At 45.1% G+C, this 16525-nt stretch overlaps 1 pseudogene; it reads right to left on the minus strand.

The window, feature by feature from the left end:
- LOC116354722 (C-C chemokine receptor type 3-like) overlaps positions 1 to 12874 on the minus strand; it is a 111035-nt pseudogene extending 98161 nt beyond the window's left edge.
- Between the last annotated feature and the right edge of the window lie 3651 nt (positions 12875 to 16525).

The following is a 16525-nucleotide window of genomic DNA, read 5'->3' on the forward strand; positions in this document are numbered from 1 at the left end:
TATATACAGGAGGTACCGGTACCGAGTCAATGTGGAGGCTATATACAGGGGATACCGGTACAGAGTCAATGTGGAGGCTATATACAGGAGGTACCGGTACCGAGTCAATGTGGAGGCTATATACAGGAGGTACCGGTACAGAGTCAATATGGAGGATATATACAGGACGTACCGGTACAGAGTCAATGTGGAGGCTATATACAGGAGGTACCGGTACCGAGTCAATGTGGAGGCTATATACAGGAGGTACCGGTACAGAGTCAATATGGAGGATATATACAGGGGGTACCGGTACAGAGTCAATGTGGAGGCTATATACAGGAGGTACCGGTACCGAGTCAATGTGGAGGCTATATACAGGAGGTACCGGTACAGAGTCAATATGGAGGATATATACAGGACGTACCGGTACAGAGTCAATGTGGAGGCTATATACAGGAGGTACCGGTACCGAGTCAATGTGGAGGCTATATACAGGAGGTACCGGTACAGAGTCAATATGGAGGATATATACAGGGGGTACCGGTACAGAGTCAATGTGGAGGCTATATACAGGAGGTACCGGTACAGAGTCAATGTGGAGGCTATACACAGGAGGTACCGATACCGAGTCAATGTGGAGGCTACATACAGGGGTTACCGGTACAGAGTCAATGTGGAGGCTATATACAGGAGGTACCGGTACAGAGTGAATGTGGAGGCTATATACAGGAGGTACCAGTACAGAGTCAATGTGGAGGCTATATACAGGAGGTACCGATACCGAGTCAATGTGGAGGCTATATACAGGGGTTACCGGTACAGAGTCAATGTGGAGGCTATATACAGGAGGTACCGATACCCAGTCAATGTGGAGGCTATATACAGGAAGTACCGATACCGAGTCAATGTGGAGGCTATATACAGGGCTTACCGGTACAGAGTCAATGTGGAGGCTATATACAGGAGGTACCGATACAGAGTCAATGTGGAGGCTATATACAGGGGTTACCGGTACAGAGTCAATGTGGAGGCTATATACAGGGGTACCGGTACAGAGTCAATGTGGAGGCTATATACAGGGGGTACCGGTACAGAGTCAATGTGGAGGCTATATACAGGAGGTACCGATACCGAGTCAATGTACAGGTTAGTCGAGGTAATTTGTACATGTAGGTAGGGGTAAAGTGACTATGCATAGATTTTTTTTTTAAACAGCAAGTAGCAGCAGTGTAAAAACAGAGGGTTGAGGGTGTCAATGCAAATAGTCGGGGTGGTCATTTGATTAATTGTGCAGCAGTCTTATGGCTTGAGGGTAGAAGCTGTTAAGGAGCCTTTTGGACCTAGACATCAATCGCTCTGAGATCTTAAAGTAGTTGTTTCTCTTGCTCTGCAAGGGTTGCGGCTTTTGTGGAGTGATGGGGAACGATGCTTCGAGGGCGTCTGTCATCGATGTGTGCAGAGGGTCCCTGGGTCGAGCCCAGGTAAGGGTGAGGAGAGGGATGGAAGCTGTACTGTTACATTGATGCTGTTGACCCAGATCACCGGTTGTTGCGGAAAAGGAGGAGGTCAAAAGGGGGATGAATGTAACCAGTGTGAAATGGCTAGCTAGTTAGCGGGGTGCGCGCTAATAGCGTTTCAATCGGTGACGTCACTCGCTCTGAGACCTTGAAGTAGTTGTTTCCCTTGCCCTGCAAAGGCCGCGGCTTTTGTGGAGTGATGGGTAACGATTCTTCGAGGGTGTCGATGTGTGCAGAGGGTGTGCAGAGAGCAATGTGTGCAGAGAGCAATGTGTGCAGAGAGCAATGTGTGCAGAGAGCAATGTGTGCAGAGAGCAATGTGTGCAGAGGGTGTGCAGAGAGCAATGTGTGCAGAGAGCAATGTGTGCAGAGAGCAATGTGTGCAGAGGGTGTGCAGAGAGCAATGTGTGCAGAGGGTGTGCAGAGAGCAATGTGTGCAGAGAGCAATGTGTGCAGAGAGCAATGTGTGCAGAGGGTGTGCAGAGAGCAATGTGTGCAGAGAGCAATTTGTGCAGAGAGCAATGTGTGCAGAGGGTGTGCAGAGAGCAATGTATGCAGAGAGCAATGTGTGCAGAGAGCAATGTGTGCAGAGGGTGTGCAGAGAGCAATGTGTGCAGAGGGTGTGCAGAGAGCAATGTGTGCAGAGGGTGTGCAGAGAGCAATGTGTGCAGAGAGCAATGTGTGCAGAGAGCAATGTGTGCAGAGGGTGTGCAGAGAGCAATGTGTGCAGAAAGCAATGTGTGCAGAGAGCAATGTGTGCAGAGGGTGTGCAGAGAGCAATGTGTGCAGAGAGCAATGTGTGCAGAGAGCAATGTGTGCAGAGGGTGTGCAGAGAGCAATGTGTGCAGAGGGTGTGCAGAGAGCAATGTGTGCAGAGAGCAATGTGTGCAGAGGGTGTGCAGAGAGCAATGTGTGCAGAGAGCAAATTATTAGTCTCGGTGCTGTTTGTGGTCGCGTAGGGCAAACTGTTGCCATTTCATGTGTCTGAAGGTACATACTCTGCTTTCCGGGTGGGCCTAGAGAGGAAATCAAGTTCTCTATGCAACCACGGGCCAATTAGATTGCTCAGATAACGGAGTCTTGCAGTAACGTAGGAGGCATTAAAGAAAGCTGCGGCGAAATTGAAACTGTGAGATTTAAAAACCATGACTAGAGAGAGACTGTCAACGAATACACCAAAGAGCTGCTGTTTTTATGAGTGAGTTCATGTTTAAGTTGTTACTCAGCACTGTCAACACTTTGTATTCAACCCTTTTATAACCCACAAAATGGCCGTTCTTCCTATTTCCACTCAGCGCTACAAGCAGTGCAGCTGTAATGAATGAGTAGGAAAGTGTATCTATAGGCGTTGTTGTTATAATTAGCGGCTTGGGTCTTGTTTAATATCAAGGAATATTTCACTTTCTCTGTTCATCGGAGTAACAACATGAATTTGTACATGAGGCAGAAATAATGCGGTGTGACTCGAGTTTCGCCATCAGCTGGAAGACGGTGTCCCTTTTTGGTCAGTCTGTGGAGGAAAGGGAGAGCGCAGGGATGTTGAGAGACAGACCCTCAGTCTGCTGCTCTCTCCGTCTGCTGAGACTGACCCTCAGTCTGCTGCTCTCTCCCTCTGCTGAGACTGACCCTCAGTCTGCTGCTCTCTCCCTCTGCTGAGACTGACCCTCAGTCTGCTGCTCTCTCCCCCCACTGAGACGGACCCTCAGTCTGCTGCTCTCTCCCCCCACTGAGACGGACCCTCAGTCTGCTGCTCTCTCCCTCCGCTGAGACTGACCCCTCAGTCTGCTGCTCTCTCCCCCCACTGAGACTGACACTCAGTCTGCTGCTCTCTCCCTCTGCTGAGACTGACCCTCAGTCTGCTGCTCTCTCCCTCTGCTGAGACTGACCATCAGTCTGCTGCTCTCTCCCTCTGCTGAGACTGACCCTCAGTCTGCTGCTCTCTCCCCCCACTGAGACGGACCCTCAGTCTGCTGCTCTCTCCCCCCACTGAGACGGACCCTCAGTCTGCTGCTCTCTCCCTCCGCTGAGACTGACCCTCAGTCTGCTGCTCTCTCCCCCCACTGAGACTGACACTCAGTCTGCTGCTCTCTCCCCCCGCTGAGACGGACCCTCAGTCTGCTGCTCTCTCCCCCCGCTGAGACGGACCCTCAGTCTGCTGCTCTCCCCCCCCGCTGAGACGGACCCTCAGTCTGCTGCTCTCTCCCTACGCTGAGACTGACCATTAGATGCAGGCACCACCAGCCCAGTAAAATAAAAAGCGAATTATTTAAATGTATGCTCACTCAGCTGTGCCTCACAAGTAATACAACAATGGATCTATTACCGGTGTGATCATATAGCCTACCTCAAATGTTATAGGTATAGAGGTAGACTAGAGCCAGAGGAAAGAGTGGCTATGGAGCTGGTATAGAGGTAGACTAGAGCCAGAGGAAAGAGTGGCTATGGAGCGGGTATAGAGGTATAGAGGTAGACTAGAGCCCGAGGTAACAGTGGGTATAGAGCGGGTATAGAGGTAAACCTCATTGCTACAGTACTGTTTTTAATTGGTTAATGTTGCATAGGCTTACATTTGTTCTACTTTAATAAAAAATCTGAAAAGGTTGGTGACCCCCGCCCTAAGAGATATGGAAGGTTGGTTGAATCTCGTTAAAAATGATCCACAGATGTAAATGCTGCCAAAGGTGCACACTTTATTTGGATAGTCCAGATTTTCCATCTTTAATTTTAAGGCAGAAAACAAATGTGCAGACTGTACACGGGTGTGTAGACTGTTACTTGAAAGGATTGGAAAAGACGGACACGTGTCTATCATAAAATAAATGAAAGCATATGAACATGTGTTACATAATCTTAAATGTAAAAAATGAAAAAAATTGCACTAAAACAACATAACTGTAGTTAAATCAGGAGATATAGTGTAGCACATCATGTAACTAATTAGTATTTACACTGTGTGTACCTCAGCCCACAACATATTTACATTTAGGGGGTAAAATATGTACACGTGGAGGGTTTGACGACACATAATGGTTTAAAAATGTCAGTATGTCAGCCAGCCTGGTTTTACAAAAAAAAAAATGATTCACACTCCTACTTATATGTACAGATGTCGGATCTTAATATGAAACATTTCGTCGCAGGAGGTTAATAATTTGATTTTATATTTAATATTTACAATCGACACCAAGGTGGCAGCTGGGAGCGGTGTTTGTAGGCTATACAATCATTTAGACTGCAGGTCTGCAGGTCGACTGCGTGCAGTCAACAGCAAGTTTTGTGTGATTTCTTATGTGGATTATAATAAATTGACAATATTTGTAGGGGGTTGATATATTTATCGTTAGTTGTGCTGAGTGATTTTTATTTTTTTAAACATCTAATTGACAAAGTTGGATCAATTACTTGAATTTCACTTTTTTTTTGTGTGTGAGTATGCTATGCAGTTTCTGTAGAGATACATCAGATCAAGCCTGAAGTTGTAGTTTCCAACATGCCAATATTCTACATAGTTTAGTGCAGAAAATGTGGTAATTAACTACAATGACCATAATCCATTGCACCCCACCTAAAACCTGTCCGGTCTGTGCAGAGCAAGACATGGAGACTGAGAGAAAACAGGATCTAGAGGAATAGAAACTAGTTGTTTTTGCAAGCCTGAAAATACATGATCTAATTAGTTGATATTCAACCATCATAAAAGTATGCCCTTATTAAAATAAAATAAAACCAATATTTTATTAAAGTAAAGTAATGTGAAGAAATGAAAGTTAATAAGTGATCAGCAGTAATGGGCAGTCACTACCTTCATGGGACTTTTACTAATTGTTTTATTCTGTGTTGTTACAGCATTCAACCCACATAATGCATTAGTGTATGTAATGTAAATATATATATATATAACTAGCCATCACATTAGGTTGCCACAAGATAAACTAGCTAGCTGCAGTGTCAACTATGTAGCTAGGTAATATTAGCTAAATCAACAGGTCAGGCAACAGTAGCATCCTCCCATGCATTGCTCTCTCTCTGTGTGTGTGTGTGTGTGTGTGTGTGTGTGTGTGTGTGTGTGTGTGTGTGTGTGTGTGTGTGTGTGTGTGTGTGTGTGTGTGTGTGTGTGTGTGTGTGTGTGTGTGTGTGTGTGTGTGTGTGTGTGTGTGTGTCTGTAAATGACATTCTGTTTTTATGACAAGTCCTGTAAGCACCTCTGTCATACAGTTAGTGTATCATCTCAGTGAGCTTTTCGTGCCATATAATGTAGAAATCAATATTTATTTTTAATTTTCCAGCTTGTAGCGGCACAACCGAGGGGGAGGAGAATGAGCCAGCCAAGAAAAGAAAGTGCCCTTCAAAGTGGAAAGGAGAGGTTCAGAAGAGAAGGAGGATGGAGGGTAAATCGACCCTTCAAAGTGGAAAGGAGAAGTTCAGAAGAGAAGGAGGGAAGGCAAATCGACCCTTCAAAGTGGAAAGGAGAGGTTCAGAAGAGAAGTAGGGGGTGTAAATCTGGTATTGTCTAGAAGGGATACAGCTTTTGTAAAAAATATTTTTTAAATGGAAATAACGTAACAGTGTAGGAGTAGGTTAGGAAAAGGGTTGGGGTTAGCTGAAATGCAAATATATATATATATATATACAGTGGGGCAAAAAAGTATTTAGTCAGCCACCAATTGTGCAAGTTCTCCCACTTAAAAAGATGAGAGAGGCCTGTAATTTTCATCATAGGTACACTTCAACTATGACAGACAAAATGAGAGAGAAAAAAATCCAGAAAATCACATTGTAGGATTTTTAATGAATTTATTTGCAAATTATGGTGGAAGATAAGTATTTGGTCAATAACAAAAGTTTTTCTCAATACTTGTTTGTTATATACCCTTTGTTGGCAATGACAGAGGTCAAACGTTTTCTGTAAGTCTTCACAAGGTTTTTACACACTGCTGTCAGAAGTTTATATTCACTAAGTTGACTGTGCCTTTAAACAGCTTGGAAAATTCCAGAAAATGTTGTCATGTCTTTAGAAGCTTCTGATAGGCCAATTGATTGATCATTTGAGTCAATTGGAGGTGTACCTGTGGCTGTTTTTCAAGGCCTACCTTCAAGGCCTACCTGCTTGACATCATGGGAAAATATAAATAAATCAGCCAAGACCTCAGAAAAACAATTGTAGACCTCCACAAGACTGGTTCAATCTTGGGAGCAATTTCCAAACACCTGAAGGTACCACGTTCAGCAGTGCAAACAGTAGCATGCAAGTATAAACACCATGGGACCATGCAGCCATCATTGGTTCGAAAAGTGCAAATCAATCCCAGAACAACAGCAAAGGACCTTGTGGAGATGCAGGAGGAAACAGGTACAAAAGTATCTATATTCACAGTAAAACGAGTCCTATATCAACATATACCGCTCAGCAAGGAAGAAGCCACTGCTCCAAAACCGCCATAAAAAGCCAGACTACGGTTTGCAACTGCACATGGGGACAAATATCATACTTTTTGGACAAATGTCCTCTGGTCTGATGAAACAAAAATAGAACTGTTTTGCCATAATGACCATCTGGAGGAAAAATGGGGAGACTTGCAAGCTGAAGAACACTATCCCAGCCATGAAGCACGGGGGTAGCAGCATCATGTTGTGGGGGTGCTTTGCTGCAGGAGGGACTGGTGCACTTCACAAAATAGATAGCAGCATAGGAAGGAATGGTATGTGGATATATTGAAGCAACATCTCAAGACATCAGTCAGGAAGTTATAGCTTGGTCGCAAATGGGTCTTCCAAATGGACAATGACCCCAAGCATACTTCCAAAGTTGTGTCAAAATGGCTTAAGGACAACAAAGTCAAGGTATTGAAGTGGCCAATATCACAAAGCCCTGACCTCATTCCTATAGAAAATGAGTTGGCAGAACTGAAAACGCATGTGCGAGCAAGGAGCCCTACAAACCTGACTCAGTTACACCAGCTCTGTCAGGAGGAATGGGCCAACATTCACCCAACTTATTGTGGGAAGCTTGTGGAAGGCTACCCAAAACGTTTGACCCAATGTCAACAATTTAAAGGCAATGCTACCAAATACTAATTGAGTGTATGTGAACTACTGACTCACTGGGAATGTGAAAGAATGTGAAAGAAATAAAAGCTGAAATACATTCTCTCAACTATTATTCTGACATTTCACATTCTTAAAATAAAGTGGTGATCTTAACTGACCTAAAACAGGGAAATTTTACTTGGATTAAATGTCAGGAATTGTGAAAAACTGAGTTGAAATGTATTTGACTAAGGTGTATGTAAATTTGCCTTCATTTTGCTGGACCCCAGGAAATGGCTGTTACATACATGGCACCCCCACCAACTGCCTTCATTTTGCTGGACCCCAGGAAATGGCTGTTACATACATGGCACCCCCACCAACTGCCTTCATTTTGCTGGACCCCAGGAACTGGCTGTTACATACATGGCACCCCCACCAACTGCCTTCATTTTGCTGGACCCCAGGAACTGGCTGTTACATACATGGCACCCCCACCAACTGCCTTCATTTTGCTGGACCCCAGGAAAAGTAGCTGCGATCCATAATAAATACCAACACACACACACACACACACACACACATACGCCGGCCTTAAGATGAGATGGGAAGTATGATGTGGCATCTTGACCCCCACATTGAAGACCGTCCGCTTCTAGACAACACCTCCCTCCCCTCTAGGGGGCCCTTTACTCTCAGATGTTGGGCCCTTTGCTGTAGGTGTTGTTCCTGAGATTGTAGTCCTGGTAGCACGAAGACATGTCACACACTCCTGGTAGTCCTGACGACCCTCGTTTCCCCGGTATTTCCGGGACTTCCTCTTGGCCCAGTGTGACCTGAGGATGACAGCATATGTATAATAATTATACTGTGTATAGAACCAACATGTCTCTAACTCACCTGCTAACATACACCACTGGAACTTGAAATAGAATAACATTGTCTATGAAGCCCCTGTTGAACTACAATGCACTTACAGATGTGTGCTGTATTACCAGCACTGTGCTTTACTAGACTATGGCTCCTCTAAACCACTTATATAAATGCCTATATTTCAGTACACAGAGGTGGTTCATAGCTGACCTATAAGGGGAATCACTGTATTATTTCCATATGTATTACCAAGTAATAACAGCTTTATCTCAACCTGTGGAACAGGTCTCCAAGGCATTCCTAGTCGATCACGGCATTCCTAGTCGATCACGGCATTCCTAGTCGATCACGGCATTCCTAGTCTCCAAGGCATTCCTAGTCGATCACGGCATTCCTAGTCGATCACGGCATTCCTAGTCGATCACGGCATTCCTAGTCGATCACGGCATTCCTAGTCGATCAAGGCATTCCTAGTCGATCACGTCATTCCTAGTCGATCACGGCATTCCTAGTCGATCAAGGCATTCCTAGTCGATCAAGGCATTCCTAGTCGATCAAGGCATTCCTAGTCGATCACGGCATTCCTAGTCGATCACGGCATTCCTAGTCGATCACGGCATTCCTAGTCGATCACGGCATTCCTAGTCGATCAAGGCATTCCTAGTCGATCAAGGCATTCCTAGTCGATCACGGCATTCCTAGTCGATCACGGCATTCCTAGTCGATCACGGCATTCCTAGTCGATCACGGCATTCCTAGTCGATCAAGGCATTCCTAGTCGATCAAGGCATTCCTAGTCTATCAAGGAATTCCTAGTCGATCACGGCATTCCTAGTCGATCACGGCATTCCTAGTCGATCAAGGCATTCCTAGTCGATCACGGCATTCCTAGTCGATCACGGCATTCCTAGTCGATCACGGCATTCCTAATCGATCACGGCATTCCTAGTCGATCAAGGCATTCCTAGTCGATCACGGCATTCCTAGTCGATCAAGACATTCCTAGTCGATCAACAAACATTTCTGTAAAAGAAAACATGTATAAAATACGATAAAGGCGTTCCTATTTGTTATTTGTTTCGTGCTGTTTACAGTTGGTGCACTTGATTCAGCAGTGCTAGCGCCGGGGAAGGCAAATTGTTCCCATTCTGAACCATTTTACGAGTCCGAGGGTAGAACACCGGCTACCCGGCAGGCCCAAAGAGTGAATCAGGTGCACCTATAAGTCTACCGCTGGCCGATCAGATAGCTCAGATCACCATGTCTGCACAGTTTCATCGTGTCATAGACTGTAAAAAAGAAGCCTCTAGCGCACAGTAAATTTGACACTGTGAGATTACAAAACTTTTAAAACCATGACTAGAGACAACGAATACAGCAAAGAACTGCTGTTTTTACGTGTCTATTGTTAAAGTTGTTATTCAGTACTGTCAACACTTTGTTTAACACCTTTATACGCTTTATAAGCCTCCAGCACTGCAGCTGCAATGAATGACTACAGCCAAGTGTTTCCGATAAACTTGCGTTGGTGGCTTGTGTCTATCATGGAATATTTCACTTTCTCTGGTCCTCGGAGTAACAACATGAATTGGTGCTTGAGGCAGAAGTAATTCAGTGTGAGTTGAGTTTCGCCGTCAGCTGGAAGACTGTTCCCTTTCCTCAGGAGAACGGCGGGACGGTGATAGGCAGCCTCAACGCTGCTCCCTCCCTCCCCTCAGACTGACCATCAGCTGGAAGACTGTTCCCTTTCCTCAGGAGAACAGAGGGACGGAGAGACGCCTCTCACCGCTGCCCCCTCCCTCCCCTCAGACTGACCATCAGCTGGAAGACTGTTCCCTTTCCTCAGGAGAACGGAGGGACGGTGAGACGCCTCTCACCGCTGCCCCCTCCCTCCTCTCACACTGACCATCAGCTGGAAGACTGTTCCCTTTCCTCAGGAGAACGGAGGGATGGAGGGACGGTGAGACGCCTCTCACCGCTGCCCCCTCCCTCTCCTCAGACTGACCATCAGCTGGAAGACTGTTCCCTTTCCTCAGGAGAACGGAGGGACGGTGAGACGCCTCTCACCGCTGCCCCCTCCCTCCCCTCACACTGACCATCAGCTGGAAGACTGTTCCCTTTCCTCAGGAGAACGGAGGGACGGAGGGACGGAGGGACGGTGAGACGCCTCTCACCGCTGCCCCCTCCCTCCCCTCAGACTGACAGTCAGATGGAAGACTGTTCCCTTTCCTCAGGAGAACGGAGGGACGGAGGGACGGTGAGACGCCTCTCACCGCTGCCCCCTCCCTCCCCTCAGACTGACAGTCAGATGGAAGACTGTTCCCTTTCCTCAGGAGAACGGAGGGACGGTGATAGGCAGCCTTACCGCTGCTCCCTCCCTCCACACAGACTGACAGTCAGATGCAGGCCATCAGTTCAGTAAAATATATAATAATAAATATATACTGCATATATACAGTACCAGTCAAAAGTTTGGACTCACCAACTCGTTCCAAGGTTTTTCTAAATTTTTACTATTTTATACATTGTGGAATAATAGTGAGGACATCAAAACTATGAAATAACACTTTTGGAATGATGTAGTAACCAAAAAAAGTGTTAAACAAATCAAAAGATATTTTATATTTGAGATTCTTCAAAGTAGCCACCCTTTGCCATGATGACAGCTTTGCACACTCTTGGCATTCTGCAAGCTTTTCCAACTGTCTTGAAGGAGTTCCCACATATGCTGAGCACTTGTTGGCTGCTTTACCTTCACTCTGCGGTCCAACTCATCCCAAACCATCTTAATTGATTTGAGGTCAGGTGATTGTGAAGGCCAGGTCATCTGATGCAGCACTCCATCACTCTCATCCTTGGTCAAATAGCCATTACACAGATGGCATGACATATCGCCGCAGAATTCTGTTGTAGCCATGTTGGTTAAGTGTTCCTTGAATTATAAATAAATCACCAACAGTGTCACCAGAAAAGCACCATCACACCACCTCCTCCATGCTTCACGGTGGGAACCACACATGCAGAGATCATCCGTTCACCTACTCTGCATCTCACAAAAACATGGCAGGTGGACAGATTTACACCGGTATAATGTCCATTGCTCGTGTTTCTTGGCCCAAGCAAGTCTCTTCTTATTATTGGTGTCCTTTAGTAGTGGTTTCTTTGCAGCAATTCGACCATGGCCTGATTCACACAGTCTTCTCTGAACAGTTGATGTTGAGATGTGTCTATTACTTGAACTCTGTGAAACAATTATTTGGGCTGCAATTTGTGAGGCTGGTAACTCTAATGAATTTATCCTCTGTAGCAGAGGTAACTCTGGGTCTTCCTTTCCTGTGGTGGTCCTCATGAGAGACAGGTAACTCTAATGAACTTATCCTCTGCAGCAGAGGTAACTCTGGGTCTTCCTTTCCTGTGGCGGTCCTCATGAGAGACAGTTTCATCATAGCGCTTGATGTTTTTTGCGACTGCACTTGAAGTAACTTTCCAGATTGACTGACCTTTATGTATTAAAGTAATGATAGACTGTCATTTCTCTTTGCTTATTTGAGCTGTTCTTGCCATAATATGGACTTGGTCTTTTACCAAATAGGGCTATCTTCTGTATACCACCGCTACCTTGTCACAACACAACTGATTGGCACAAATGCATTAAGAAGGAAAGAAATTCCACAAATAATATTTTAACAGGGCACACCTGATAATTGAAATGCATTCCAGGTGACTACCTTATGAAGCTGGTTGAGAGAATGCCAAGACTGTGCAAAGCTGTCATCAAGGCAAAGGGTGGCTACTTTGAAGAATCTCAAATATAAAATAAACTTTGATTTGTTTAGCACTTTTTTGGTGATTCCATGTGTTATTTCATAGTTTTAATGTCTTCACTTCTATTCCACAATGTAGAAAATTGTAAAAAATTAAGAAAAACCCTGGAATAAGTAGGTGTGTCCAAACTTTTGACTGGTACTGTAGATGTATAATGCTGACTTAACTGTGCCTCACAAGCAACACAACTATCTTTTACCAGTGGGATCTTATACCTAAATGTTTTAAATATCATTTGAAAATAGTCTGAGGAGATCACTGGTAGGGTAATTCAAGCATAGTCAGTATGCAGTGACAATGCATTGGGCCTATAGCCTAATTCACAAACGTCATTGTTACAGTACTGTTTTCAATTGGTTAATGTTGCATAGGCTTACGTTTCTTTAAGTCAAGTTAATAAAAAATCAGAGCGGTAGATCTCGGCATTTTGACTCAGAAAGTGATCTTGACTCAGAAAAAGGTTGGTGACCACTGTTCTAGAGTAAAGCACTGCCAAATACTCAGTATAGTGTTTGGGGTGTCTTACCTTTGACTCCCAGGGGCCACTGCAAGCCAGGGGACCCTGGGTATCCTGGTGAGCCAGTTCTACCTGGGGTTCCGATGGAACCTTTGAGTCCTGGCTGTCCCGGGTTCCCTTCACTGTCTCGCATGGCTCACACCTGCTCGGAGAGGCTAGTGGCTGCAGCAGCTGGGGTAGCTGTCCCGGGGGTCCCTACACTGTCTCGCATGGCTCACACCTGCTCGGAGAGGCTAGTGGCTGCAGCAGCTGGGGTAGCTGATCTGGGAGGGCCCAACCACAATTTGGTTAATCAAATCACTGAGGAAATCAATCAGTCAATCTCAAATAATTAATCAATTTATGCATAGCATTTTTTTTACAAAGTCATTAAGATGCCTCATGATTGGCACTTTAAGCCCACCTTACACCTTATCCTGTTACTGGATAAACATATACTGAATGTAATACGATGCTGTATGAATGTTACCATTTGTCTTCCTGCTCTGAATACATATTCATACCTGGAGCTGACACTGCAAATAGCACTGCTGGGTGATTTCAAGAGTCATAGTCAATCAATCAATAATATAATAGTACTCTTAGCAAACATTTTTTATCTTTAATTTACAATATGTAGAAACTATGAGAATAGAAAGGTTATAAAGAAATGTGGTAAAACATCACAGCACAATTGGAAACTATATAGCAAATAGAAACTGGATGGTCTTCAGAGATATATGGGATGGGTTGGATGGAGCTGTAGGGCTAAAAAAATACATGATAACTGACAATACACTGTGTCTGTAAAATGTATATATAATAGTATGTATATATATGTATATGTATATATATGTATATGTATACGCTGGAAGTACAGCAGAAGCCTAAATGTTGTTGCTCATTTGTTTATATGGGGAAAATAATAAAAGAAAATATTTTTTTAAATATATATATATATATATATATATATATATATATATATATATATATATATATATATATATATGGGGAATTGGAAATGATGCAGACAATTACATTGATGGAAGCCACAATCTGCAATATTAAAGCTGACCCCCCCCCCCCTAAGAAACTGTACATATTCAACATGAATTCAAAGGCGTAGTCAAGTCCCAACACTCAATTTACATTTCAATATATGTGTGTATTGTTTAATCCCGACAGTTTTAAGCTGCTGAGTCAACAACAATTCATGCGCTTTCAAGCTTACTTCAATTTGCACTTTAGTTATTGACACTGCAGAGCTACCGCTGGGTTGGCTGTGACAGGTACTTACTCTGCAACACAACCCTGCAGAGCTTCATCAAGTGGTTGTCAGAGGGAGGCTTCCCCTGTAAGACACAGATAAGGCCACAATGGGTAAGACTGTTGGCGCCTGGATGGCAAAGGTTTGGAGAAACGGACAGGGTGATTTTAGAGAAAGGTCAGGATTCAGGAAAACTCACAGGTTTCCCAGGGTAGCCTGGTGTTCCCGGTTGCCAAGGCAAACCGTCCTCGCCGGGATATCCCAACAGGCCAGTGGCTCCCCTGTATCCCATGTCCCCTTTCTTCCAGTTGGTGCCTCTGACGCCAATGTCCCCGTGGTGCCTTTCCGAAGACCCTGAGGAGAAATATGGTCACCAACTGCCTTTCTGATAACCATGAGGTAAAACGTCACATTCATTTCCGTGTGGCAAGTAGAAAGTCACACTGGTTTCCGTGTGGGAGGTAGAGCGTCACACTGGTTTCCGTGTGGGAGGTAGAGCGTCACACTGGTTTCCGTGTGGGAGGTAGAGCGTCACACTGGTTTCCGTGTGGGAGGTAGAACGTCACACTGGTTACCGTGTGGCAGGTAAAGCATCACTTTAGTTTCCTTGTGGCAGCTAGAACATCACATTGGTCACATTGGTTTCCGTTTGGCAGGTAGAACATCACTTTGGGTTCTGTGTGGCAGCTAGAACATCACATTGGTCACATAGTTTCCGTGTGGCAGGTAAAATGTCACGCTGTTTTCCGTGTGGGAGGTAGAACATCACATTGGTTTCCTTGTGGCAGGTAGAATGTCACATTGGTTCCTGTGTGGCAGGTAGAACGTCACATTGGTCACATTGGTTTCCGTGTGGCAGGTAAAGCGTCACATTGGTATCCGTGTGGCAAGTAGAACGTCACTATGTTTTCTGTGTAGAAGGTAGAACTTCACATTGGTTTCCGTGTGGAAGGTAGAACGTCTCATTGGTTTCTGTGTGGCAAGTAGAACTTCATACATGCGTAGTGTAGCAGAAATGTGAGGCAGTAGCATAGTTCTACAAACCTCTCTTTTCCCTCCCCTGGGCCCTGATTCACCCTGGCGTAGAAGGAGGGTAAGAGCCTGTTAAAAACGTTCTGCTTGAATATCAAAGACACTCTCTCTTTCACAACTCTGCATTCACTCTGCTCTGATGAAAGCAGAAATATGTTTTTCCTTGCTGCCTTCTTACAACAGTAAGAATAAAATAAACGACACCGTCTGACTAATTCTGTTTTATATCAAATACAGTCAGTGCAGTCAACGCAGGGAAAGTTATGACTACAAATTGTTTACTGCTAGTGTTATGTAAATATGACATGTTAATCCTTCACGGTCTCTGTCAAGACTAAAGGAAAAACCTCCTTGTGGTCAAAGTCAATATGACATCTACCTCCACCTAGTGGCCTGATCATTTAACTGCGTCCATTCGCGTTTCGGGGGTCCAGGGGGCTCCATCGGTGCCTCGTTCACTCTGGAATAAGATACGGGGTTGGCGAGGGGGGGGGGGGGTTAGGAGTGCACTTACTTCTAAAAGGTCATCATTAGCATTCACGGCCAAGGAGAGATGCGAGGGTCTCATCGACCTTTAAAAACCACATCACCTGAGTTTCCCTTCCCTCCACGCTGCTCTGCTATCTGCCTCTATCAGGGCCGCCCCGCTGTGATCGTAAGGCTATAGGTAGCATGAATCAAAGCAGAGCGCAAAAGACGCTGCGCTCTGTAGTCACAGCACAGGGCCCTTAAGGGAGGACCGACTGCGGTGTGAGAAACTTTGTTCCTCCCCTTAGGAAAGTAAAGTGTGACTAAGACGTGCCTTGAATTCATTCTTTTTTTGACGGTGTCCTGTAGAGATACGATGGCTAGGTATATTACAGGGCTCTAGGTACAGTACAGGGTTCTAAGTATATTACAGGGCTCTAGGTACAGTGCAGGGCTCTAGGTACAGTACAGGGTTCTAGGTATATTACAGGGCTCTAGGTACAGTACAGGGCTCTAGGTACAGTGCAGGGCTCTAGGTATAGTGTAGGGCTCTAGGTACAGTGCAGGGCTCTAGGTCTAGTGTAGGGCTCTAGGTACAGTGCAGGGCTCTAGGTATAGTGTAGGGCTCTAGGTACAGTGCAGGGCTCTAGGTACAGTACAGGGTTCTAGGTATAGTGTAGGGCTCTAGGTACAGTGCAGGGCTCTAGGTATAGTGTAGGGCTCTAGGTACAGTGCAGGGCTCTAGGTACAGTACAGGGTTCTAGGTATAGTACAGGGCTATAGGTACAGTACAGGGCTCTAGGTACAGTACAGGGCTGTAGGTATAGTGCAGGGCTCTAGGTACAGTACAAGGCTCTAGGTATAGTGTAGGGCACTAGGTACAGTACAGAGCTCTAGGTACAGTACAGAGCTCTAGGTATAGTGTAGGGCTCTAGGTATAGTACCGGGTTCTAGGTATAGTACAGGGTTCTGGGTATAGTGTAGAGCTCTAGGTACAGTGAAGGGTTCGTACAGGGTTCTGTGCAGAAATGGGTTATA

The sequence above is a fragment of the Oncorhynchus kisutch genome, linkage group LG18, assembly GCF_002021735.2.
Source record: "Oncorhynchus kisutch isolate 150728-3 linkage group LG18, Okis_V2, whole genome shotgun sequence".
Taxonomy (NCBI): domain Eukaryota; kingdom Metazoa; phylum Chordata; class Actinopteri; order Salmoniformes; family Salmonidae; genus Oncorhynchus; species Oncorhynchus kisutch.